Below are 27,500 nucleotides of genomic sequence, written 5' to 3'. Positions count from 1 at the left end.
GTGTTTACAGTGAAACATATAAGTGAACAGTATTTAGATAAGGCTAAAGAGGTCTTTGTGGCATTTATGGATTTGGAAAAGGCGTATGACAGGGTGGATAGGGGGGCAATGTGGCAGATGTTGCAAGTGTATGGTGTAGGAGGTAGGTTACTGAAAGCAGTGAAGAGTTTTTACGAGGATAGTGAGGCTCAAGTTAGAGTATGTAGGAAAGAGGGAAATTTTTTCCCAGTAAAAGTAGGCCTTAGACAAGGATGTGTGATGTCACCGTGGTTGTTTAATATATTTATAGATGGGGTTGTAAGAGAAGTAAATGCGAGGGTCTTGGCAAGAGGCGTGGAGTTAAAAGATAAAGAATCACACACAAAGTGGGAGTTGTCACAGCTGCTCTTTGCTGATGACACTGTGCTCTTGGGAGATTCTGAAGAGAAGTTGCAGAGATTGGTGGATGAATTTGGTAGGGTGTGCAAAAGAAGAAAATTAAAGGTGAATACAGGAAAGAGTAAGGTTATGAGGATAACAAAAAGATTAGGTGATGAAAGATTGAATATCAGATTGGAGGGAGAGAGTATGGAGGAGGTGAACGTATTCAGATATTTGGGAGTGGACGTGTCAGCGGATGGGTCTATGAAAGATGAGGTGAATCATAGAATTGATGAGGGAAAAAGAGTGAGTGGTGCACTTAGGAGTCTGTGGAGACAAAGAACTTTGTCCTTGGAGGCAAAGAGGGGAATGTATGAGAGTATAGTTTTACCAACGCTCTTATATGGGTGTGAAGCGTGGGTGATGAATGTTGCAGCGAGGAGAAGGCTGGAGGCAGTGGAGATGTCATGTCTGAGGGCAATGTGTGGTGTGAATATAATGCAGAGAATTCGTAGTTTGGAAGTTAGGAGGAGGTGCGGGATTACCAAAACTGTTGTCCAGAGGGCTGAGGAAGGGTTGTTGAGGTGGTTCGGACATGTAGAGAGAATGGAGCGAAACAGAATGACTTCAAGAGTGTATCAGTCTGTAGTGGAAGGAAGGCGGGGTAGGGGTCGGCCTAGGAAGGGTTGGAGGGAGGGGGTAAAGGAGGTTTTGTGTGCGAGGGGCTTGGACTTCCAGCAGGCATGCGTGAGCGTGTTTGATAGGAGTGAATGGAGACAAATGGTTTTTAATACTTGACGTGCTGTTGGAGTGTGAGCAAAGTAACATTTATGAAGGGATTCAGGGAAACCGGCAGGCCGGACTTGAGTCCTGGAGATGGGAAGTACAGTGCCTGCACTCTGAAGGAGGGGTGTTAATGTTGCAGTTTAAAAACTGTAGTGTAAAGCACCCTTCTGGCAAGACAGTGATGGAGTGAATGATGGTGAAAGTTTTTCTTTTTCGGGCCACCCTGCCTCGGTGGGAGACGGCCGACTTGTTGAAAAAAAAAAAAAAAAAAAAAATATAAAAATATATATATATATATATATATATATATATATATATATATATATACATATATATATATATATATATATATATATACATATATATATATATTTTTTTTTTTTTTTTTTTTTTACATATATATAGGATGGGGTCCACCTCTGGTGTAAATTGTGGGACCCATAGCCTCGGAGAAGTGGATAAAAAGGCTTCAAGGAAGAATATTTGGATTTCTTCCTGAAGCCATTTGAATATTCCACTTCCCCTACCACCCCATCTTTTAAACTATTTTTTTTTACCAATAGGAATATTTTATTACATAATATGGCACAGAAGATTTAAGAGGTACATTGTTGATATAAAGGTGGCATATATATATACATATATACATGTTGTTACGTGTGTATCACCGATTACAAGGCGAAAATCTCATCCAGCTCCTCAGAGCTGGGGCGCGTGCCCAAAATGCAGCATGCATTACCCCTTTGAACAGCCGCGCTGAGCCGCTGGAACAGAAAACTAGCTGCCCTGGGATCCCTAGTTACCCTGATGAGTCTTTTTCCCAGCTCCTTAAGGAAATTAGATGCACTCTTTCCCCATGAGCCTATGGGAACAAACATATAATGATGGGCAAGTTCTCCATATTTTCTAGACTTTTGGGACTCCCTAAAGCTGGCAGCTGCCTCTCCTTCCTCCCTGGTGTATTGGAGATAGGTATCAGCCAAGGTAGATGCACATGTATAGTCCCACACCACCTGCTTCCCATCTGTCCAGGCTTGAAGGGTGATACCATCTGGACGCTTCTGGCTGCCATCAGATCTGCATAGTTGGGGTGGCTCCCTTACTGCTGGGCATCCAGCTGTTGTGAGGCTCCTCTTGATAATGTTATTAACCTCCTCATGTCTTGCAATCTTTCCCTCGGATTTACGGCACACAAGACCATGGTACCCGAATCGGTCTGCTGCTTCACTGCCACAAATACACCTGTGTTCGGCGAGAATAGGGGCGGCAAGTCGAAGGGCAACACCGATGCGGATGGTCTGTGGGTCGAGGCGTGTGCCAAGGCTGGAGTTGGGAACAGCCAACAGAAAGTCCCCAGCATGAGGGGCTCTCACTGCCAGCAGGCGGGCTCTATCCTTCCCTGACACACTCTGAAGCATCGTTGAGGCTATATTTTCCACTATTGGACCATCCCAGTGCGATTGTTTGTAGTTGTTGGGGGGAGCAGGTCTGGTTTCTGAGCCCGTTAGATTATCCCAGATCATTGCTCCGTCAATGAATTTTTGGTCCTGGGCTCCAATCTTGTCCCTAAGATGTTCAGGGAGAATCGCTGCTACAAGCTCTCTGGATGCAATACACGAGGACAGAAAAGCAGGTAACGCAATCTGTGATGACTTGCGGACACCAATGCCTCCTAGTCTGACTGGAAGTGTAGCTTGGTTCCACTGCCCGTCTTCTAGAGTAAGGTTAAGTACTTTCGTAAAAATCTGCCTCAGAATACTGTCATATTCGTGCAGTATAGGGTTATCATATGAAGGGTTATCATATATATATATATATATATATATATATATATATATATATATATATATATATATATATATATATATATATATATATATATATATATATATATATATATATATATATATATATATATATATATATATATTCCTATTAGTAAAAAAAAATATATATATCAAAAGATGGGGTGGTAGGGGAAGTTTAATATTCAAACGGCTTCAGGAAGAAATCCAAATATTTTTCCTTGAAGCCTTTTTATCCACTTCTCCGAGGCTATGGGTCCCACAATTTACAACAGAGGTGGACCCCATCCTATATATATATATATATATATATATATATATATATATATATATATATATATATATATATATATATATATATGTATATATATATATATGTCGTGCCGAATATGTAAAACTGGTCAATTAGCAAGAACTCATTTAAAATTAAGTCCTTTCTAAAAATTTCTCTTATGCGTTTAAAGATATATTTTTTCATTAATGTTGATGTAAAAGTTTATAATTTTGCACCAAAAGGAACTTAGAAAACTTACCTAACCTTATTATAACAAGCGCAATTTATTTTAGCCTAACCCAACTAAATATATTTTAGATTTTGTTACAATAATTTAAAACTAAACAAACACAGTGAAATATATTTTTTTCGTTAGGTTCAGAATGATTTTGGCGAAATTATTGCATGCACAAATTTTCACTTGTCCTATAAGTCAAGATGAGCGTTGCTATTTAAGCCAAGATGGCAAGTTCTGCCTATTCGGCACGACATATATATATATGTATATATTTATATATATATATATATATGTATATATTTGTATATATATATATATATGTATATATTTGTATATATATATATATGTATATATTTGTATATATATATATATATATGTATATATTTGTATACATATATATATATATATATATATGTATATATTTGTATATATATATATATATATGTATATATTTGTATATATATATATATATGTATATATTTGTATATATATATATATATGTATATATACATACATATGCAAAACAACCACTCTGAAAGAATAGAGAAATTCCAAGCGCTTTCTTGACTACTTGACTATATAGCATCCAAGGAAGCTATATAAGGGGTCTGGCCAGCACCTCATAATCAGATCCCACAACGGTTAAACACCTGACGCGCGCCGACCCAACTTGGATAGGTCCTTTGCACAACTCACCCACAAACTATTCTACCCAAGAAAATTTAAAAATTATTATTTGTCCAGTGTATTATTAAATTCTTCCCAAATTCTATTAATTATAAATGGATCTAATTTATATAAACCAAAGGAAATATTCATATTATTGTCAAAACTGCTTTTTATGAAACAAGATTCAATTATATTCCTGTCGACAATGAACTTCCTTGATACTACTTTCTCAACTTTTTGAAAATCAATTGGATGCTTAAAATCTCTTACATGAATAAATAGAGCATTGGAATCTTGTCCAGTTCTAATGCTATATTTATGTTGTTTTAATCTTAGTTCGAGATTTTTACCAGTTTGACCGTAATAAACTTTATCGCAAATTTTACAAGGAATCTTATAGACACATCCATCAGCATTTTGGGGGGAATTCTTTATCAAAAGTTTTTTTTACTGTATCAAAATTTTTGAATACAACTTTAATATTAAAAGTCTTAAGAATAGAAGGCATATCAACCAAGTTTTCATGGTAAGGGAGAACCAACATATTTTTAGTTGAATAAGGCTGGTTGTTCCTTTTTGGATTGTAAAAAGTATTTCTAGCAACTTTAAAAGATTTATTAATTACATTTCATGGGTATTTTAAATCATTACCTATTTCATAAATTTTGGATATTTCCTCATCTATGAACTCAGGACTACAAATTCGTAAAGCTCTCAAAAACATTGATGAGAAAACAGACAGTTTGACTCTATCTTGATGCGAGGAATAATAGTGGACATAGGAACAGTTATTTGTAGGTTTTCTGTAAATTTTAAATTTGAATTCATTATTACCCTTAATAATTAAAACATCTAGAAAAGGCAATGAGTTATTTTCTTCAAACTCAACAGTAAAGTTTATAGAATGGGGTAAGCTATTTAATTTTCCAAGGAAATGGTGTATATCTACATTTTTCGGCATAAGACACAAAATATCATCAACATATCTGAACCATTTAGCTCTATTAGGGAGGATTGTGTTAAGCAACCTTGTTTCAAAAAATTCCATGTATAGGTTACTAAGAACAGGTGAAAGAGGATTTCCCATTGCCATACCAAACTTCTGAGTGTAAAACTTATCATTAAATACAAATTTTGCATCAACAATGCAAAGCTTAATAAGTTTAATGATAGTAGGAACTGGCAATGGTAAATCATAGTTAACGAGTTCTTCAGATAAGAAACTTAATAAATCATCAACAGGAACTTTCGTAAACAAGGAAGTAACATCAAAACTAACCATGTTAAAATCATTTAAGTCAGTCAAGGAGCTTAATTTATCAACCAAGTCTATGTTGTTTTTAACATTAAAGTTAGAAATTTTGCCAACAATAGGGCTCAAAATATCAACAAGCCATTTGGATAATTTATATGAAACTGACCCTATGGAGCTAATAATTGGTCTGACTGGATTCCTTGGTTTGTGTGTTTTTATTAGTCCATACATGTAAGCTAAAGATGGATTAGTGGAAGTAAATTGTTTTACCAATTCATCTTTGCCTTTCAGTAGAAGTTTTATTGTTTTATTGAAATTGCTGTTAACGGTTTCTAGGGGATTTTTCCTAAGTTTAGAATAGGTTTCAGTATCATCTAAGAGATTATTCTACTGAAAGGCAAAGATGAATTAGTCAAACAATTTACTTCGACTAATCCATCTTTGCCTTACATGTATGGACTAATAAAAACACACAAACCAAGGAATCCAGTCAGACCAATTATTAGCTCCATAGGGTCAGTTTCATATAAATTATCCAAATGGCTTGTTGATATTTTGAGCACTATTGTTGGCAAAATTTCAAACTTTAATGTTAAAAAGAACATAGACTTGGTTGATAAATTAAGCTCCTTGACTGACTTAATTGATTTTAACATGGTTAGTTTTTATGTTACTTCCTTGTTTACGAAAGTTCCTGTTGATGATTTATTAAGTTTCTTATCTGAAGAACTCGTTAACTATGATTTACCATTGCCAGTTCCTACTATCATTAAACTTGTTAAACTTTACAAATAATAATTTTTAAATTTTCTTGGGTAGAATAGTGTGTGGGTGAGTTGTGCAAAGGACCTATCCAAGTTGGGTCGGCGCGCGTCAGGTGTTTAACCGCTGTGGGATCTGATAGTGAGGTGCTGGCCAGACCCCTTATATAGCTTCCTTGGATGCTTTACTTTCATAGTTCCTTGATAATGTGAGTAGTCACGAAAGCGCTTGGAATTTCTCTATTCTTTCAGAGTGGTTGCTTTGCATATTCTGAAATCACCTGTTAACTGTGATCTTATTGCATATACATATATATATATATATATATATATATATATATATATATATATATATATATATATATATATATATATATATTTATATATATATATATATATATATATATATATATATATATATATATATATATATATTTATATATATATATATATATACATATATATATATATATATATATATATATATATATATATATATATATATATATATATATATGTATATATATATATATATATATATATATATATATATATATATATATATATATATATATATATATATATATATATATATATATATATATATATATATATATATATATATATATATATATATATGTCGTACCGAATAGGCAGAACTTGCGATCTTGGCGTAAATAGCAACGCTCATCTTGCCATATAGGACAAGTGAAAATTTGTGTATGCAATAATTTCGCCAAAATCATTCTGAACTTAACGAAAAAAATATATTTCACTGTGTTTGTTTAGTATTAAATTATTGTAAACAAATCTAAAATATATTTAGTTGGGTTAGGCTTAAATAAATTGCGCTTGTTATAATAAGGTTAGGTAAGTTTTCTAAGTTCCTTTTGGTGCAAAATTATAAATTTTTACATCAACATTACTGAAAAAATTATATCTTTAAACGTATAAGAGAAAAATTTAGAAAGGACTTAATTTTAAATGAGTTCTTTCTAATTGTATATATATATATATATATATATATATATATATATATATATATATATATATATATATATATATATATATATATATATATATATATATATTATTTATATATATATATATATATATATATATATATATATATATATATATATATATATATATATATATATATATATATAATATACATAGGGAAGTACCACCTCTATAGCTGGAATGGGGACCCTCATCCTCAGAGAAGACAATAAACGTACCTCAGAGAAAACTCAAGGTTCTCCCGGGAGAGGTTTGAATATTTTCTTCTCCTACCACCCCTTATATATTTTTTATTCTATGTGAACATTTATTAATACACAAAATACATTTACAGAAAAAAACATAAACATGAATACAATGGCACAATGTATCAAAGATCATGAATTTCCTCCAGCTCCTCCGAGGCTGGACGTGAGCCAAGTATGCAGCAAGCATTTCCCCTCTGGATGGCGACGCTGAGGCGCTGGAACATGAAAGTGGCTGCCCTTGGGTCCCTGGTGGTGTCGATGAGTCTGGAACCCAATTCTTTAAGGAAACGTGTGGCATTTTTTCCCCATGATCCCAAGGTCTCTGATCCCACTGGGACAAATTGATACTGTTGGCTAATGTCCCTGTACTTGCTGATCTTGTACTCCTCCCTGTGGTCAGCAGCTCCTCCCTGTCGCCCCACACTGTGATGGATATAGGTGTCAGCCAGTGTGGAATACAGGTATAGTCCCATGCTAAGAGCTTGCTTGAACCCGTCGGGGCGGTTTGCTGGGTTGTGGGTATTGTTTGCTGCAAGTGGTCGTGGCTCTCTCTAGGCAGGGCATCCAGCTGTTGCAAGGGTTCTCTTAATGATGTCGTTGACCTCATTGTCTCTTGCATGCCAGCCCTTGGTTTTGGAACAGTTAAGACCATGTAGACCGTATTGGTCTGCTTGCACTTCGCCGCAAATGCACATATATTCTGTGTGAATTGGGGCAGCAAGGCGCAGAGCCACTGCAATACGGAGGGTCTTAGGGTCTAGTCGCGTTCCCATTGCCGATATGGGAACTGTTTGGAGGAAGTCCCCGGAGTGAGGTGCACTCACAGCCTGGAGATGGGCAATCTCCCTATCTGATGTTGCAGCCCTGAGCATGTTGGCAAGCACCTTTTCAGCAATTGGGCTATTCCAGCTTGACTGTTTGTGAGCCAGTGCTGCACTAGGGTTTGGTGCTGGAGCAGCAAGAGTCCCCCATTCGGTGATGGCACTGACATAGCTAGGGTCTTCTATTCCTGCTGAGTCACTGAGGGTGTCAGGAAGAATTTGTCTTATCAACTCGTTTGATGCAATGGAAGAGGATAGGAAAGCTGGTAGAGCAATCTGGGAGGATCTGCGTACTCCTAGCCCTCCAAGCCTGACCGGAAGTGAGGCTTGCAACCACTGTCCATCGTCAAGGGAAAGATTCAATACACTCTCTAGCATGGCCTTCAGGAGAGAGTCATATTCCTTGAGTTTTGGACTGCTGAAGGCTGGGGAGCATCTCAGAAAATAGGTAAGTTTTGGGATTGACAGGCACCTGGTGAGTAGGTAGAAGGCATCGTGTGTGTCAATGTCTTTCATCCTGCTTTCCATCGTCCGGAGGTCTGAGACTTTTTTCCTAGGATCAGATCGATGGCATTGGACCCAAGAGGAGCACCGAGGAGAGTGCTATTGGCTGGTTCAATGGCTCGTGCTCCTGGTAAAACGGCACTAATATTCTGGATCATCTGTTGATTGGTAGAAACTATTTCACATTTGGTGCGGTTTAAAGAAAGGCCCAGGCTTTCTCCCATATCTTTAATTTTACTGATGTCCTCCAGGAGAGATTCTGTTGTGCCAGCTATGGTACCGTCGTCCAGGAACCAGATATTGAGCTCGCTGGAGAGCGCCTCCGTGACTTTCTTGATGACCAAACAAAATAGAAAGGGGGCGAGAGGGTCCCCCTGTTGCACGCCCTCACACGAGTCAATTTCATGGTCCCCAAACAATAGTTTGGAAGTCACACTATAACATGATTCTATGAAGGGATAAAGGGAAGGGAAGTTTCTATAAACTGCTTGGAGAGCAGCATCCCTTCTGACTGAGTTGAAAGCATTGGCAAAGTCCAATTTGACCAAGGCTTTTTCATAGGACATGTTTTTGATATATACTCGTGCTGCGTGGGCAGCTGCTTCACAGCCCTGTTGAACGCCGAAACCGAGCTGAGTTGGTTTCAACATTGCAGCAGCTTCTTGACTCACCCTTCTTACTGCAGCCTTGGCGACTAGGCGCCGAAGGGTGTTACCCACTGCATATATATATATATATATATATATATATATATATATATATATATATATATATATATATATATATATATATATATATATATATATATATATATATATATATATATATATATATACATTTTTTTTTTTTTTTTTTTTTTTTTTTTTTTTTCAACAAACCGGCCGTATCCCACCAAGGCAGGGTGGCCCAAAAAGAAAAACGAAAGTTTCTCTTTTTAAATTTAGTAATTTATACGGGAGAAGGGGTTACTAGCCCCTTGCTCCTGGCATTTTAGTCGCCTCTTACAACACGCATGGCTTACGGAGGAAGAATTCTGTTCCACTTCCCCATGGAGATAAGAGGAAATAAACAACAACGAGAACTAGAAAGAAAATAGAAGAAAACCCAGAGGGATGTGTATATATACATATATATGCTTGTACATGCAGTGTAGTGTGACCTAAGTGTTAGTAGAAGTAGCAAGACGTACCTGAAATCTTGCATGTTTATGAGACAGAAAAAAAGGACACCAGCAATCCTACCATCATGTAAAACAATTACAGGCTTTCGTTTTACACTCACTTGGCAGGACGGTAGTACCTCCCTGGGCGGTTGCTGTCTACCAACCTACTACCTAGACTTGAGTATCTATACTCAATATATATATATATATATATATATATATATATATATATATATATATATATATATATATATATATATATATATACATATATACACTCGTTGTCCACTTAATTAGGAACACCTAATGATCAACTGTTGCTCAGTCATAACATTAGAATGTGAAAGAAATGTTCTAATTTAATTTGTATTGATAAAGTCACTAGACAGCGAAACTTCTACAATAAAGATACCCAGAAGTTGCACATGTGTCTAATTCTTCATCGTGTTCTAAATGATTTTGTTGCACAATTCTCTAGAGTGTACACAAAATGGTGTTCAAACACAAAACATCTACTGAACGGCAGTTCTATGAGAGAAAACGCTTTGTTAATGATAGAGGTCACAGGAAAATGGACAGTTTGGATGAAGCTCAGAGTGACTCAAATAACAACACGTTACAACACTGATATGCAGAAGAGTATTTCTGTAGGCAAAACACATCGAACCGTCAAGTGCATGAGCTGCAGCATCAGAAGACCACACCGGGTTCCACTCCTGTCAGCTAAGAAGAGAAACTGAGGCAACAATAGGCACTGACACACCGAAACTGTACAATTGAAGATTGGAAAAACGTAGCCGGGTCTGACAGATCCTCATCATAGAGGATTTTAATTTTATGGAAACAGAAAATTCTTTTCTGGGAATTTTAAGTTCTTTGACTATCTAGACGAAGCCTATTGCTGTCTTTTAAAGCACTTTACGAGCCAACTAGAAGAAACAATAACCTGGTTCACTTTATGGCAATCAATAAGTCTCTGATGAAAATAATTTGATTATGGAAGAGCATAACAACGAGTAGCTATCATTAATTTATTATTTTTAATGTCATAATTGCCGTAAAATGAATGACTTAGTTAATGTAACAGATTTTCGCTGAGCTGGTAATAATAAATTAAGGAACCACATGAATGTAAATTATTTTTGGTACTGATCCATGATAAAGGCGAGAATGCTGTTTCCTAGACTCCAGTAAGGCTTTTGATACGTAAAATTTAGTATGGGGAACTATTAGTTAGGCGACATTGTTCCTACCCAGGGTCATCTTTACTGGACTAAACAAGTCTCGCTAATAAGAATTTTCCATACTTTGGACACATTTCTTCATTCATTTGTTTATACTAGTTTATTATATTATTATTGATGATTCGCCGGTATTCTCCCGGCCCGGGCCTTTTCCAAGTGGTGGCCCGGCCTTGGCTCCCTGTCTTGGGAGTGTCTGAGACCTAAGTCTCCCATGGGAGGAGGCACAAGTACCTCCTCATCTTTGGGATCAACTGTCCCCAGACCTAGCCACAAGCTAGGCCTCTCTGGTCTGCCATCCACGCCCCAAGGGGGCTAATGGGAATGACAGTCTTGCGAGCTGCAAGCTCCGGCTCAGGCATCTACTCTACCCTAGAAGGGCTGGGCATGGTGTCGATCTTATACTAGTTACCTTGTGAGGTAACTAGTATCGAGGTACTGAAGACTGCAAAGGAAAAAAAGCGAGTTTGCAAAAATAGAGAGAAATTAGAAATCTCATATAGCTTTTTACAGTGCTCATTAATAGGCCTCTTATTGTTCGTAAAGTATACATGACTGAATAAGTAATGACTTACATGACGGAATAAGTAATGACACAAAAATACGTTGACATACCTTCGAACAAAAGGAAACTTTGCAGTGATTTAGACAAGTTAATGCTGCGGAGAAACTGGCTGATGCATTTACTGTGAATCTGGACAAATGTAATGTCATAATCCGTGGTAAATAAAATAACCGCGGAACGTTCAAAATAATGGACGTAATACTTTATGTTTTGGATACAAAAGCAGAGTATGAAGATAATTCTGAGTTTCTTTATCTATGCTGCTGTGTGCTTTTAGTTCTTATTAAGCAGATTTTTATCGCCAATTAATCAACTAAAATTTTAAAATATAATGAAAAAAGTCTTAAATTTTCTTTAGTTACAATATGTCCATTTCACAATGTTCACTGGCCCGTGCTTAGTAATTTGATTTCGTGTTAAACGGTCAGTAATTTAAAGCAGCAATCAACTACTAATTACTGACTAGTTACAGCAATTTGCATGGAAAGTGATTCACTTGTATTATAATCACCTGTGAATCCGGTGTGACCCAACTCAGCCTTGTTTAAAACTTTTATTCTCAGTTTAATAGTATGTCATTAGACTCGACCTGAGCCTCACTGTCTTCTGGACGGCTGTTAGAAACAGCACAATTCGCGAAAACGAAATTCGAACATTGAAGTGAAGTGTTCTTGATGGCAAACTAACGTGTGGGAACTCTGGCTCAGTACTAACACCTAGGAGTGTTCTTGGCAATAAGCAAATTTCATAAACGCGAAAGAAACGTCTGGCAACAGGGTATCATCCGCGGTATATTGCAGCATTGAAAACAACACATTCGTTAATTTGTATAGTTATGATATACCGGAGAAGAAGGAGTTACTAGCCTCTTGCTCCCGGCATTTTAGGTGCCTCATACGACAAGCAAGACTTACAGAGGATGAATTTTTTTCCACTTCCCCATCTCTCTCTCTCTCTCTCTCTCTCTCTCTCTATATATATATATATATATATATATATATATATATATATATATATATATATGTATATATATATATATATATATATATATATATATATATATATATATATATATATATATATATATATATATATATATATATATATATATATATATATATATATCATCCATGTTCTTTCTTTGAGCATCTATATAGAAAAGGACGTTTGAGGTCATCTCTCTCAGAGCTTGAATTCGAGCAACCACTTTATTACCTTATGAATGATGTGGATATCCAGGAGAAAATACCTATCTCGATCGTCCTTATCTGGTGGCATATTAAACTGTTCAGATAATAATTACTCTATGGTTTACCATACCCAGGTTTTCTTTAATTTACTGAAGTCTTCCAGAGTGGTTTCTGCTCTACTCATATATTTTAAATTTTCCACAAAGAATAACAAGTTTGAATATATTTCCATAATGCATCGCGTGAAAATATCTTACCATGTAGTTCCCTGACTACTTTCCAGTATATCTCCTCATTTTAAGTAATTTTCATGCCTTCGTTATTGACAGATTTTGCATGTTGCCATGTCACTTGTTTCAGCAAGCTTTCACTGATGCATGAACCACGTGCTTCACTCATGACGTTTTTGAGAATACCTTGAAAAAAACATGGCATATTTTTAATCGTGACGTCATTTGCAAATCATTCACTAGATCAACTGATAGAGCATTTTATTTCCCGTACTCTTTTCCGTCTTTTTACCTGAACGAGGTTTCGCTAATGATACTTCGCCTTTTTTTCGTTTCTTGCAGCAGATCTCTCTTATCACCAAAAAATGACTGACAGGGATAAAGGTTGCTAGTGAAATTTTATCACTGTATTCGCATTTACCATCATAATTTTGATATGCATTTTAGAGAGACAACTGAGTCACAATTTGTGGCGGTTGATACGACTATGTTACAGAAGGGCTCATTGTAAAAACTATCCTATTGCAGCCTCTGTGGCTGAATGGTATATCATTCTGTTGTTACACACGTGGATCTAGCTTAGAGTCACAGTCCATTTTGCTGTTTTCCCATATATATATATATATATATATATATATATATATATATATATATATATATATATATATATATATATATATATATATATATATATATATATATATAGGGAGATACCACCTCTAGAACTGTCCTAGGGACTCTCATATACATATATATACATACATATATATATATATACATATATATATACATACATATATATATACATACATTTATATATACATATATATATTTTTTATTTTATTATTTTTTTATTATCACACTGGCCGATTCCCACCAAGGCAGTGTGGCCCGAAAAAGAAAAACTTTCACCATCATTCACTCCATCACTGTCTTGCCAGAAGGGTGCTTTACACTACAGTTTTTAAACTGCAACATTAACACCCCTCCTTCAGAGTGCAGGCACTGTACTTCCCATCTCCAGGACTCAAGTCCGGCCTGCCGGTTTCCCTGAATCCCTTCATAAATGTTACTTTGCTCACACTCCAACAGCACGTCAAGTATTAAAAACCATTTGTCTCCATTCACTCCTATCAAACACGCTCACGCATGCCTGCTGGAAGTCCAAGCCCCTCGCACACAAAACCTCCTTTACCCCCTCCCTCCAACCCTTCCTAGGCCGACCCCTACCCCGCCTTCCTTCCACTACAGACTGATACACTCTTGAAAGGAAGGCGGGGTAGGGGTCGGCCTAGGAAGGGTTGGAGGGAGGGGGTAAAGGAGGTTTTGTGTGCGAGGGGCTTGGACTTCCAGCAGGCATGCGTGAGCGTGTTTATATATATATATATATATATATATATATATATATATATATATATATATATATATATATATATATATATATATATATATATATATATACATACGTGTGTTAGTTACTATTTTGTCCTAGGCACATGTCGATTAGACACTAGGCCTGTGTGCATGTGTGTGTGCAGTGTGTGTATGTGTGTGTGTGTGTGTGTGTGTGTGTGTGTGTGTGTGTGTGTGTGTGTGTGTATGTGTGTCGTGTCGAATAGGTAAAACTTGTGATTTTGGCTTAAATAGCAAGCTCTTCTTGCCAAATAAGGCATGCGAAAATTTGTGTATGCCATAATTTCGCAAAAATAATTCTAAACCTAGCGAAAAAATATATTTAATTTTTCGTTTATTATTAAATTATTGCAAACTTATCTAAAACATATTTAGTTGGATTAGGCTAAATTAAATTGCGTTTGTTATAATAAGGTTAGGTAAGTTTTCTAAGCTACTTTTGGTACCAAATTATTAATTTTTACATTAACATAAATAAAAAATATATATCTTTAAATGTATAGGATAAGTTTTTAGAAAGTACTTAATTTTAAATGAGTTCTTGCTAATTAATCAGTTTTACCTCTTCGGCACGACATATCGACATACACATATACAAAATATTTACTCGCATACGCACACGCGAGTGCATACTCGCACACGTACTCAAAGCAAAAACGCGAGACCAGAAGCTAAGATTCGTCCCCTGCAACCACAACTAGATAAGCTCAAACACAAATCGTAAGTAGACTGTTAGGCATTTTGAGAAATCTATGACAGTTTGACAGATTCAGATTTATTACTTTCTTTTGTCTATTAGATACCTTAACCTCTTTTGTTCTGTACAACTTGACTTTTTATTTATTAACTCATCTGCATACATAGGTATGGAATTTCTGCTCAGTTTTTCAAGTGTTTTGGTTTGACAATAGTTTGCTTATTGACATAATTTTTATTAAGTATTAAAATTTATCCTCTCGAATACTAGAGAGCATTTTCAAAATTGTTAATAGTCATGAATTTATCAAATAATGTTACATTTTGAAATTCAGTGAAATGCTTTTGAGTCTTATGGGCAAAATTTAAATTAAAACCTAATAATTTTATCTCGTGTTAGTGCAGAGAGTATCACCAGATCTCATAAAAAAATTTACATTAATGTGAGTATATATCATCAGAGGAAATTTTCAGTATCAGCACGGGATAAAAATAATTAACAAGTAACCTTGTGTGCTTCTGCTGACTGGAAGTAGACATTTTTTACTAAAATAAACGAAAAGAGGCTTCCGTATAATTTGTAGATTTGTGTAAACTGAGAAAAGCATTTCTTAGAATTTTTCCACATTATTTTTGGTTACATAATTTGTATAGAACAGTTTAAGACATAAGATGCCTTCAGTAGTTTTAGTGGTAGTAAATGTGGAAGTTTTATTGAGAAGCTGAGAACGGAACAAGGAATAAAGATAAAAGCGCTAAAATGATGCAAGAATATGAAAATGAGCAAGAAAAAATGGCAGAGAGAGAGAGAGAGAGAGAGAGAGAGAGAGAGAGAGAGAGAGAGCACTGGTATCGAGCTTGTAAATATAAGAAAATTATAAGAACATTACCATCCAGGAAACAGTATCGAATATGGATGAGATAACCATAGTAATCAAATCAAAAAGAAAGAAAGAGCAAGTAGTAGATTGAAGAACGAAAGAAGTAAAAGGTGGTGGCAAATACGTTGTCTCGGAATGCACTGGGAGTGAACAAGATACGAATTAGATCTCGTAAACAGCCTACAGGTTGACGAGTATAGGGAGGATGCATATAGTAAATGAAAGTATTGTAAATTTAAACTATTGTGGAAGCAGTGCGAAATAATGAGGCTTTACAATAGGTCGATGTTATTTTCATGGAATTAACATGTTATGTTTGTGTAAAGCCCTAACAATGGCATCAAACGTGACTCATGAAATCGTAATGAGACGATTGCAAATAAAACATACCCCCGGCCGGGATTGAACCCGCGGTCATAGTCTCAAAACTCCAGCGACGGGCTGGAGTTTTGAGACTCTATGACCGCGGGTTCAATCCCGGCCGGGGGTATGGTTTATTTGCAATCGTGTCATTACGATTTCTTGAGTCATGTTGAAGGCAGTGAAGGGACTTGAGCTAGAGTTCGTCACGGCCACGCTAGCTGGAGATTCGTCTGTAAAAACTTGCATTTGTGGTCACAGAGGTGCCTGTGCTAACTTTCCTATGGTGTAGAAATATACCTAGTTGGATGAATCTTATTGTGGCTAGCTGGTCCAGTGGCTAACGCGACGGGCTGGAGTTTTGAGACTCTATGACCGCGGGTTCAATCCCGGCCGGGGGTATGGTTTGGTTTGCATCAAACGTTTATGTAGTCCACTAATTCTGTTACGCCATTTTTTTTTTTACATGATTGATACTGGTAACCATTATTTGCACTTGGGCACTGCAACTGTTAAGATTATTTTTTGTCTGCCTATTCCTATTCTCTCACATTTACCCAGAACACTGTTCTTGGTAGTCATGTTGATCATCTTTGGCGAATGTTAGTAATCCCAGAAATACCTTCTTGATTGTGAGGTGGTTGGCGAAAGCCTTTTTCAGGATTTTTCTGGGTATATTGTTTAGGTTTTAATGCACTTCACTATACATTGCATCACATCACATAATTTAACTCTAATTCTACAGCACTTTGAGTTGGAATTAATGTATAAGCGTTAAGTGCTACAGTCCTGTGTGATTTGAAGAGGACGATCAGATATACTTTTTGCACATGTATCCATACACCCACCCAAATACACACAATCATATACACACATATACACGCCCGAGCGCCGTTGTAATTGCTGATCACTTTGAACAAGTTTGGTAATATTCGTATGTGGAAAATAGAAATTTGAGTGGAAGCAAAGAGAGCTTACAAGAGATTATTGTCATCATAAACAAACGCTAAACCCATACAGCGTTGTGAAGGAAAAAGGACCAGTTAATGATCACAATTAACAAAGCAGTAGAGTAAAAAGAAAAAAAGTAAAGGAAGAAATTTAATTGAAAACTGTGAACCCCTGTGTTATACAGGGCGGGCAATGGTAGGTAGATTCTGAATTGCAGATTTTGTATTCACTACATAGGTGTGTGTGTCTGCAAGAGAGATTAACTAAAAATAATATCGACAAGTACAAGAAGAGATAGACATAGGCAAGACAAACAACGCAGCAGCAGCGTTGTTTGGCAGTAAACAGGAAGGGCAAACCTGATGTTAAGATATCTCATCCTTAGAGAAGTTGACCTATCAGAGCACGCTGCCCTACTCGAAAATGCAGAGCTTAGTTCGGCAGCAAATATAACAACGAACTAGTAAAACTGAACAGTATTTTTCACCTCCAGCAAGACTGATATTAAGCAAAATTCATCACGGAATGAGAGAAAGCAATCGCTGGGTTGACACACTGCTTTCTAGTTTATATATAATTGCAAGAAAATTTTGAAACATAGAGGATCGACTGGGTTAACGTATACTAAAAGTGGCTATGAAAAAATTTAATATTTTCTAGCAGTATAACAGACCACTAAATTCAGAGATAACCTGCAAAAGAAACTGAAAATTTCAAGCTTAAACTGCACAAGGTGCAAAATTTTTACTAATTCGCAGTGAAATAAATGAAAGAAACTGATAAAAAAACATGGATGAACCGTGAGAGTAATGAAGCAAAAACCAGGATCAGATGTGCATGGAAAAAAGAGCAGAGCTAAATTAACGCCAGAGAACAGGAGGGGGGCAGATCGTTCTGAAATAATTAGTTTTGGCTGGGAGGGAAGTTAAAAAAAACGAAATGAACATAGCAGCCAAGATGTGGGGCAGAGCCACTTTACTGCCACACTTTGCAAGGAAAAAAACAATAAAGAAGCGACTGACATCACAGAGAATGGAAGGGAAAACATGGGACACAAAAAGGAAATTATACATTAAGCTCAACAGTAGCTTCAACGTTGTGTTTACAAAAAAGCCAGAGCTACCAGCAGATAAATAGAAAAATTAAACAGAAAATGATACACTGATACAACTAAAGACGTAAGAAGATTCCTGTACGAATATAACAGTAAATATTAAGAGAAGAAGGAAAACATTGCACATGCTACTCACACAGACCTTCAAGATCTTGAGTACTCGAGGATGTGTAGAGCCCTCATCTAAAAAGAACAAGAGCATTCATCCTGGTGCCGGAGCTGAGAGCAATGAGTTATAAAATAAAAATGCAACAGCTAGGTCTGTAAAACTGAAAGAGATTAGATAAATAGTCTGGTCACGACTTGCAATATATTAAGGGCTATAGAGAGGGCAAAGAAAAATCGGTTATTTAGCAAGGATATTAGAAGAACAAGAAGGCATTGTTGAAAATTACGTACCAAACTGAGTTACAAATATATCATAAAGTACTCGAAAACGAGTAACAAATAAGAGGGAGTATCTGGAAAGTTGTATAGTGGAAGCGGACCCCGTGTAGGGTCTCATCCAGACACAACCTGTTATTCAGTTCGAACATGCAAAACATATTTTCTTGCCCGAATGCGCTAACGTTCCTTTCTGTGTGCTTGAAATAGTTGAGAAATTTCAAAATTCGTAGTTCTCGGTTAGGTTAGGTTAACTGATATAAAGAAATAACGGATTAAAAACAGATAGATAACATCCTTCTGGGAGCGTGGTTCGTATCGTCATATCTGTGCATGCGTTTTTTTTTTCCTCTATATTAGTAAAGCCGGAGGACGGGGGTGACATGTGACAAAGCTGTTTCACGTTAGTCGAAAGTTAAATGGAGGACCTAGAGCTACCTCAGTTTCACTCCTTCTCTCCCCTCTACCCATCCTCTGCTCCACACTCATATATATAATTCAGTTTGCACGCACGCACGCGTACACACAGAGACTGCAAACCTCGCTCAAGGAAAAAGATCTAGGGGTGAGTATAACACCGAACACATCTCCTGAGGCGCACAACTGCTGCAGCATACGGGCGTCTGGCAAACCTAAGGATAGCCTTCCGATACCTCAGTAAGGAATCGTTCAAGACTCTGTACACCATTTACGTCAGGCCCATACTGGAGTATGCAGCATCAGTTTGGAATCCACACCTGGTCAAGCACGTCAGGAAATTAGAGAAAGTGCAAAGATTTGCAACAAGACTAGTCCCAGAACTAAAAGGATTGTCATACGAAGAAAGGTTGAGGGAAATTGGCCTGACGACACTGGAGGACAGGAGGGTCAGGGAAGACATGATAAGTACATATAAAATACTGCGTGGAATAGACAAGGTGGACAGAGACAGGATGTTCCAGAGATGGGATGCAGAAACAAGGGGTCACAATTGGAAGTTGAAGACTCAGATGAATCAAAGGGATGTTAGGAAGTATTTCTTCAGTCATAGAGGTGTTAGGCAGTGGAATAGCCTAGAAAGTGACGTAGTTGAGGCGGGAACCATACATAGTTTTAAGACGGGGTTTGATAGAGCTCATAGAGCAGGGAGAGAGAACAGCAACAAGCTGTTGCTGCTAGTGAGCCGCATTCCCCCACAGTAATCACAACCTGGTGGACTGAGGTACATATATAAGGTAATGATATGTCGAGACGAATAGGTAAAACTGATCGATTAGGAAGAACTCGTTTAAAATTAAGCCCAGTAACAATCAGCGAACAGGCGGGGCCAGGAGCTATGACTCGACCCCTGTAACCACAAATAGGTGAGTACACCCACACACACACACGGACTCAGGAAAATAAGGAGATAAGTAAAAGAGCCAGAAACGAGTATGCACAGATAAGGAGGGAGGCCCAGCGACAGTATGAAAACGACATAGCATCGAAAGTCAAATCTGACCCGAAACTGCTGTATATTCACATTAGGAGGAAGACAACAGTCAAAGACCAGGTGATCAGGCTGAGGAAAGAAGATGGAGAACTCACAAGAAACGATCAAGAGGTATGTGAGGAGCTCAACATGAGATTTAAGGAAGTATTTACAGTGGAGACAGGAAGGCCTCTGGGGCGACAGAACAGAGGGGGACACCAGCAAGGAATATAAACCAACAAGTGTTGGATGACATACATACAAATGAGGAGGAGGTGAAGAAGCTGCTAAGGGACATCGATACCTCAAAGGCAATGGGACCGGACAATATCTCCCCGTGAGTCCTTAGAGAGGGAGCGGATATGCTGTGCACGCCACTTACCACAATCCTCAACACATCCCTTGAAACTGGGCAACTACCTGAGGTATGGAAGACGGAAAATGTAGTTCCTATTTTTAAAAAAGGAGACAGAAAAGAGGCACTAAACTATAGACCTGTGTCACTGACGTGTATAGTATGCAAAGTTATGGAGAAAATTATCAAGAGGAGAGTGGTGGAGCACCTGGAACGGAACAACAGTATAAACGCCAACCAGCACGGATTTATGGAAGGCAAATCCAGTGTCACAAACCTTTTGGAGTTTTATGATAAAGTAACAGAAGTAAGACACGAGAGAGAGGGGTGGGTTGGTTGCATCTTCTTGGACTGTAAGAAGGCCTTTGACACAGTTCCTCACAAGATATTAGTGCAGAAGCTAGAGGATCAGGCGCATATAACAGGAAGGGCACTGCAATGGATCAGAGAATACCTGACAGGGAGGCAACAACGAGTCATGGTACGTGATGAGGTATCACAGTGGGCATCTGTGACGAGCGGGGTCCCACAGGGTCGGTCCTATGACCGGTGCTATTTTTGGTATATGTGAATGACATGATGGAAGGGTTAGACTCAGAAGTGTCCCTGTTTGCAGATGATGTGAAGTTAATGAGGAGAATTAAATGAGATGAGGATCAGGCAGGATTTCAAAGAGACCTGGACAGACTGGACACCTGGTCCAGCAACTGGCTTCTCGAATTTAACCGCGCCAAATGCAAAGTCATGAAGATCGGGGAAGGGCACAGAAGACCGTAGACGGAGTATAGGATAGGTGGCCAAAGACTGCAAACCTCGCTCAAGGAGAAAGATCTTGGGGTGAGTATAGCACCGAGCATGTCTCCGGAAGCACGCATCCAGATAACTGCTGCAGCATATGGGTGCCTGGCAAACCTGAGAACAGCGTTCCGATACCTTAGTAAGGAATCGTTCAAGACTCTGTACACCGTGTACGTCAGGCCCAGACTGGAGTATACAACACCTGTTTGGAACCCACACGTGATCAAGCACTCCAAGAAATTAGAGAAAGTGCAAAGGTTTGCGACAAGATTAGTTCCAGAGCTAAGGGAAATGTCCTATGAAGAAAGGTTAAGGAAAATCGGCCTGACGACACTGGAGGACAGGAGGGATAGGGAAGGCATGATAACGACATAGAAAATACTGCGCGGAATAGACAAGGTGAACAAAGACAGGATGTTCCAGAGAGGGGACACAGAAACAAGAGGTCACAATTGGAAGATGAAGAGTCAGATGAGTCAAAGGTATGTTAGAAAGTATTTCTTCAGTCATAGAGTTGTCAGGCAGTGTAATAGCCTAGAAAGTGATGTAGTGGAGTCAGAAACCATACATAGTTTTAAGACGAGGTTTTATAAAGCTCATGGAGCAGGGGGAGAGAGGACCCATTAGCAACCAGTGAAGAGGCGGGGCCAGGAGCTAAGACTCGACCCCTGCAACCACTAATAGGTGAGTACAAATAGATGAGTAAACACATACACACACAGGCCTAATGTCTAATCGACATGTGCATAGGACAAAATGGTAACTAACACACACACCTGATGAGAGTAACACAATGGCTGAAGTGGCCAGAAGTGCTCATGCGAGAAGGGCAAAGCTGCTGATTATGGGGGACTTCAACCACAAGGAAATCGACTGAGAGAACCTGGAGCGACATGGGAAGACTAGAAACGTGGAGGGTTAAGGTGATGGAGGTGGTACTGGAAAACTTCATGTACCAACAAGTAAAGGACGTTACCAGAGAGATAGGAGAGAATGAACCAGCAAGACTGAACCTAGTATTCAACTTGAGTATTGCGGATATTGAGAACATCACATATGAAAAACCCACGGGGCCAGCGACCACGTGGTTCTGAGCTTCGAATACATAGTAGAGTTGCAAGTGGAGAGGGAAGCAGGAAGGGCCTAACTACAAGAGAAGGGACTACACAGGCATGAAGAATTTCTTGCACGGGGTTCGTTGGGGACAGAGAAGTGGCAGGGAAGTCAGTAAACGAGATGATGGAATATGTGACAACAATATGCAAGGAAGCTGAGGAGAGGGTTGTATCCAAGGGTAACAAGAAATAACGAGAAAGCCAGGACGAGCCCTTGGTTCACTCAGTGGTGTAGAGGCCAAAACTAAGTGTGCTAGAGAATGGATGAAGTATAGAAGGCAAAGAACCCAGGAGAATAAGGTGAGAAGTCGTAGAGTCAAAAATGAATATGCACAGGTAAGAAAGAAGGCCCAACGACAATACGAAAATGACAGCAGCGAAAGCCAGATCTGACCCGAAGCTGTTGTACAGCCACATCAGGAGGAAAACAACGGTCAAGGACCAAGTAATGAGGCTGAGGAAAGGAGGGGAAATCACAGCAAACGACCGCGAAGTATGTGAGGAGCTCAACATGAGATTCAAAGAAGTGTTCACAGAGGGGACAGAAGGAACTCCAGAAAGACGGAGAGGTAGAGCACACCATGAACTGTTGGACACAATACGTGCCACGGAGAAAGAAGGCTGCTAAGCGAGCTTGGGAACTCAAAGGCGATGAGGCCGGATAACATTTCACCATGGGTACTGAGAGAGAGAGCAGAGGCGCTATGTGTATCACTGACAGCAATCTTCAATACTCTATCGAAACAGGGCGACTACCTGAGGTATGGAAAACAGCAAATGTAGTCCCAGTTTTTAAAAAATGGAGACAGACACAAAGCATTAAACTACAGACCAGTGTCACTGACTTGTATAGTATGCAGAGTCATGGAGAAGTTTATCAGAAGAAGAGTGGTGGAGCACCTAATAATGAATGAGCTTTTCAACTACAGCCAGCACGGTTTCAGGGTTGGGAAATCCAGTGTCACAAATCTACTGGAGTTTTATGACAGGGTGACAGCAGTAAGACAAGAGAGAGAGAGAGAGAGGGGTGGGTAGATTGCGTTTTCTTGGGCTGTAAGAAGGCTTTTAACACAGTTCCACACAAGAGATTACAGCAAAAGCTGGAGGACCAGGCAGGGATAACAGGGAAGGCACTACACTGAATCAGAGAATACCTTTCAGGAAGACAACAACGAGTCATGGTACGTGGCGAGGTGTCAGACTGGGCGCCTGTAACGAGCGGGGTTCCACAAGGGTCAGTCCTAAAACCGGTGTGTTTCTGTTTCTGGTATTTGTGAACAACATGACGGAAGGAATAGACTCAGAAGTGTCCCTGTTTGCAGATGATGTGAAGTTGATGAGAAGAATTCAATCGGACGAGGACCAGGCAGACATTCAAAGGGATCTCGACAGGCTGCAGGCCTGGTCCACCAAATGGCTCCTGGAGTTCAACCCCACCAAGTGCAAAATCATGAAGATTGGGGAAAGGCAAAAAAGACCGCAAACGGAGTACAGTCCAGGGGGGGCCAGATACTACAGACCTCACTCAAGGAAAAGGATATTGGGGTGAGTATAACATCGGGTACATCTCCTGAGGAGCACATCAACCAAATAACTGCTGCAGCACATGGGCGCCTAGCAAATCTAAGAACAGCATTCCGATATCTCAATAAGAAACCGTTCAGGACCCTGTACACCGTGCACGTTAGGCCTATATTGGCGTATGCAGCACCAGTTTGCAACCCACACCTAGCCAGGCACGTAAGGAAACTAGAGAAAGTGCAATGGTTTGCAACAAGACTAGTTCCGGAGCTAAGGGGTATGTCCTACGAGGAGAGAGGGAAATCGACCTGACGACTCTTGGAGGACAGAGAGAGAGATAGGGGGATATGATAACGACATATAAAATACTGAGAGGAATCGACAAAGTGGACAGAGACAGGATGTTCCAGAGATGGGACACAGCCACAAGGGGTCACATTTGAAAGTTGAAGACTCATATGAATCACAAGGATGTTAGGAAGTATTTCTTCAGTCACAGAGTTTTCAGGAAGAAGAGGTATGATAAAGCTCATGGAGCAGGAAGAATGATCTAGTTGCGGTCAGTGAAGTGGCGGGGCCAGAAGCTGTAACTCGACCCCTGCAACCACAACTAGGTGAGTACACAAACACACACACACATAAACACAGCTAGAAGTAAAAGCACAGAAGAGCAACAAGGATGTTAGGAAATACTTCTTTAGCCCTTAAAGTGGTTAGAAAACGGAACGACCTAGATAACGAAGTGATAGAGCAGAAACCATACATAGCTTTAAGACAGGTATGACAGGGCACACACAGCTACAAGAGAGTGACACCAGTATCGGCCAACGGAGAGATGGAGCCATGAGCTGCGGCTCGACTCCTTCAACCACACTTAGATGAACACACACGCACGCATGCTCACACGCACGCTTACACACGCACGCACACACAGACCTGAATAGCTCTTGCTTTTTGTGTGATTACATCTGGGCGCTTCAGAGAGCATACTGAAGAGATTTTCTTGTGTGTGGCTTGAATGAGAAACGGAAAAAAACAGACATATTCCGTCCATGGTGTAATTCACTACAGTACGAAAATAGAACTCAGAAGTATATCTTGTTTCAAAAGAAAGATAATTCATCAAAGTGAGCTGTTGCAAAACTGTCAACTTTTTGGCCGTAACATAATTTTTTTGAAGGACTTTGACAAATACGCAATTCAAATATATAATGTGAAGGAATTATCTTACAATTGCACATAATTTAGCACTATGCAAGGCTTTCTGTTCACTTATTATGGTAATTTTGCATAATTACAGCACGTGTTTTAAAGTGAACAGTATATATATATATATATATATATATATATATATATATATATATATATATATATATATATATATATATATATATATATATATATATATATATATATATATATATATATATATATATATATATACATATATATATATATATATATATTTATATACATGTATATATATACATATATATATATATATATATATATATATATATATATATATATATATATATATTTATATATATATATATATATATATATATATATATATTATTTTTTTATTATCACACTGGCCGATTCCCACCAAGGCAGGGTGGCCCGAAAAAGAAAAACTTTCACCATCATTCACTCCATCACTGTCTTGCCAGAAGGGTGCTTTACACTACAGTTTTTAAACTGCAACATTAACACCCCTCCTTCAGAGTGCAGGCACTGTACTTCCCATCTCCAGGACTCAAGTCCGGCCTGCCGGTTTCCCTGAACCCCTTCATAAATGTTACTTTGCTCACACTCCATCCGCTGACACGTCAACTCCCAAATATCTGAAAACATTCACTTCTTCTATACTCCTCCTTCCCAATTTGATATCCAATTTTTCTTTATCTAAATCATTTGATACTCTCATCACCTTACTCTTTTCTATGTTCACTTTCAACTTTCTATCTTTACACACATTCCCAAATTCGTCCACTAACCTTTGCAATTTTTCTTTAGAATCTCCCATAAGCACAGTATCATCAGCAAAAAGTAACTGTGTCACTTCCCATTTTGTATTTAATTCCCCATAATTTAATCCCACCCCTCTCCCCAACACCCTAGCATTTACTTCTTTTACAACCCCATCTATAAATATATTAAACAACCATGGTGATATTACACATCCCTGTCTAAGACCTACTTTTACAGGGAAGTAGTCTCCCTCTCTTCTACACACCCTAACCTGAGCCTCACTATCCTCATAAAAACTCTTTACAACATTTAGTAATTTACCACCTATTCCATACACTTGCATCATCTGCCACATTGCTCTCCTATCCACTCTATCATATGCCTCTTCTAAATCCATAAATGCAATAAAAACTTCCGGACCTTTATCTAAATACTGTTCACATATATACTTCAATGTAAACACTTGATCTACACATCCCCTACCCACTCTAAAACCTCCTTGCTCATCCGCAATTCTACATTCTGTCTTACCTCTAATTCTTTCAATAATAACCTTACCGTACACTTTTCCTGGTATACTCAGTAAACTTATTCCTCTATAATTTTTGCAATCTCTTTTGTCCCCCTTCCCTTTATATAAAGGAACTATACACGCTCTCCGCCAATTCCTAGGACCTTTCCCTCTTTCATACATTTATTAAACAAAAATACCAACCACTCCAACACTATGTCCCCCCCTGCTTTTAACATTTCTGTCATGATCCCGTCAATTATAGCTGTTTTACCCCTTTTCATTCTACGTAATGCCTAACGCACCTCCCCCACACTCACATCCTGCTCTTCTTCACTCCTAAAAGATGATATACCTCCCTGGCCAGTGCATGAAATTACCGCCTCCCTTTCTTCATCGACATTTAAAAGTTCCTCAAAATATTCTCGCCATCTACCCAAACCTCCATCTCCCCATCTACTAACTCCCCTTCTGTGCTTTTAACTGATAAATCCATTTGTTCCCTAGGCTTTCTTAACTTGTTTAACTCACTCCAAAATTTTTTCTTATTTTCATTAAAATTCCTTAACAGTGCCTCTCCCACTCTGTCATCCGCTCTCTTTTTGCACTCTCTCACCAGTCTCCTCACCTTCCTTTTACTTTCTATATACTCTACTCTTCTTATAACACTTCTGCTTTGTAAATACCTCTCATAAGCTACCTTTTTCTCTTTTATCACACCCTTTACTTCATCATTCCACCAATCACTCCTCTTTCCTCCTGCACCCACCCTCTTATAACCACAAACTTCTGCCCCACATTCTAATACTGCGTTTTAAAACTATTCAAATCCTCTTCAACCCCTC

At 38.3% G+C, this 27,500-nt stretch overlaps 1 protein-coding gene across 3 annotated transcripts in view; it reads right to left on the bottom strand.

Annotated features, from left to right (window-relative positions):
* The window catches only part of LOC128688952 (BTB/POZ domain-containing protein 6), a 189,176-nt gene that overhangs the window by 74,243 nt on the left and 87,433 nt on the right, over positions 1 to 27,500 (bottom strand). Inside the window, exon 2 of one of the 3 annotated variants that reach the window (XM_053777021.2) lies at positions 18,690 to 18,730. The exons of the other annotated variants lie outside the window; for them this stretch is intronic. The gene's annotated coding sequence lies outside the window, so the exon portion shown is untranslated. The remainder of the gene's footprint in view (positions 1 to 18,689; positions 18,731 to 27,500) is intronic. 3 annotated transcript variants of the gene reach the window in all.

Source organism: Cherax quadricarinatus, chromosome 16 (genome assembly GCF_038502225.1).
Source record: "Cherax quadricarinatus isolate ZL_2023a chromosome 16, ASM3850222v1, whole genome shotgun sequence".
Lineage (NCBI taxonomy): Eukaryota > Metazoa > Arthropoda > Malacostraca > Decapoda > Parastacidae > Cherax > Cherax quadricarinatus.
Note: the sequence above shows the minus strand (reverse complement) of the source record. Positions and strands in the feature narration are given on the sequence as shown.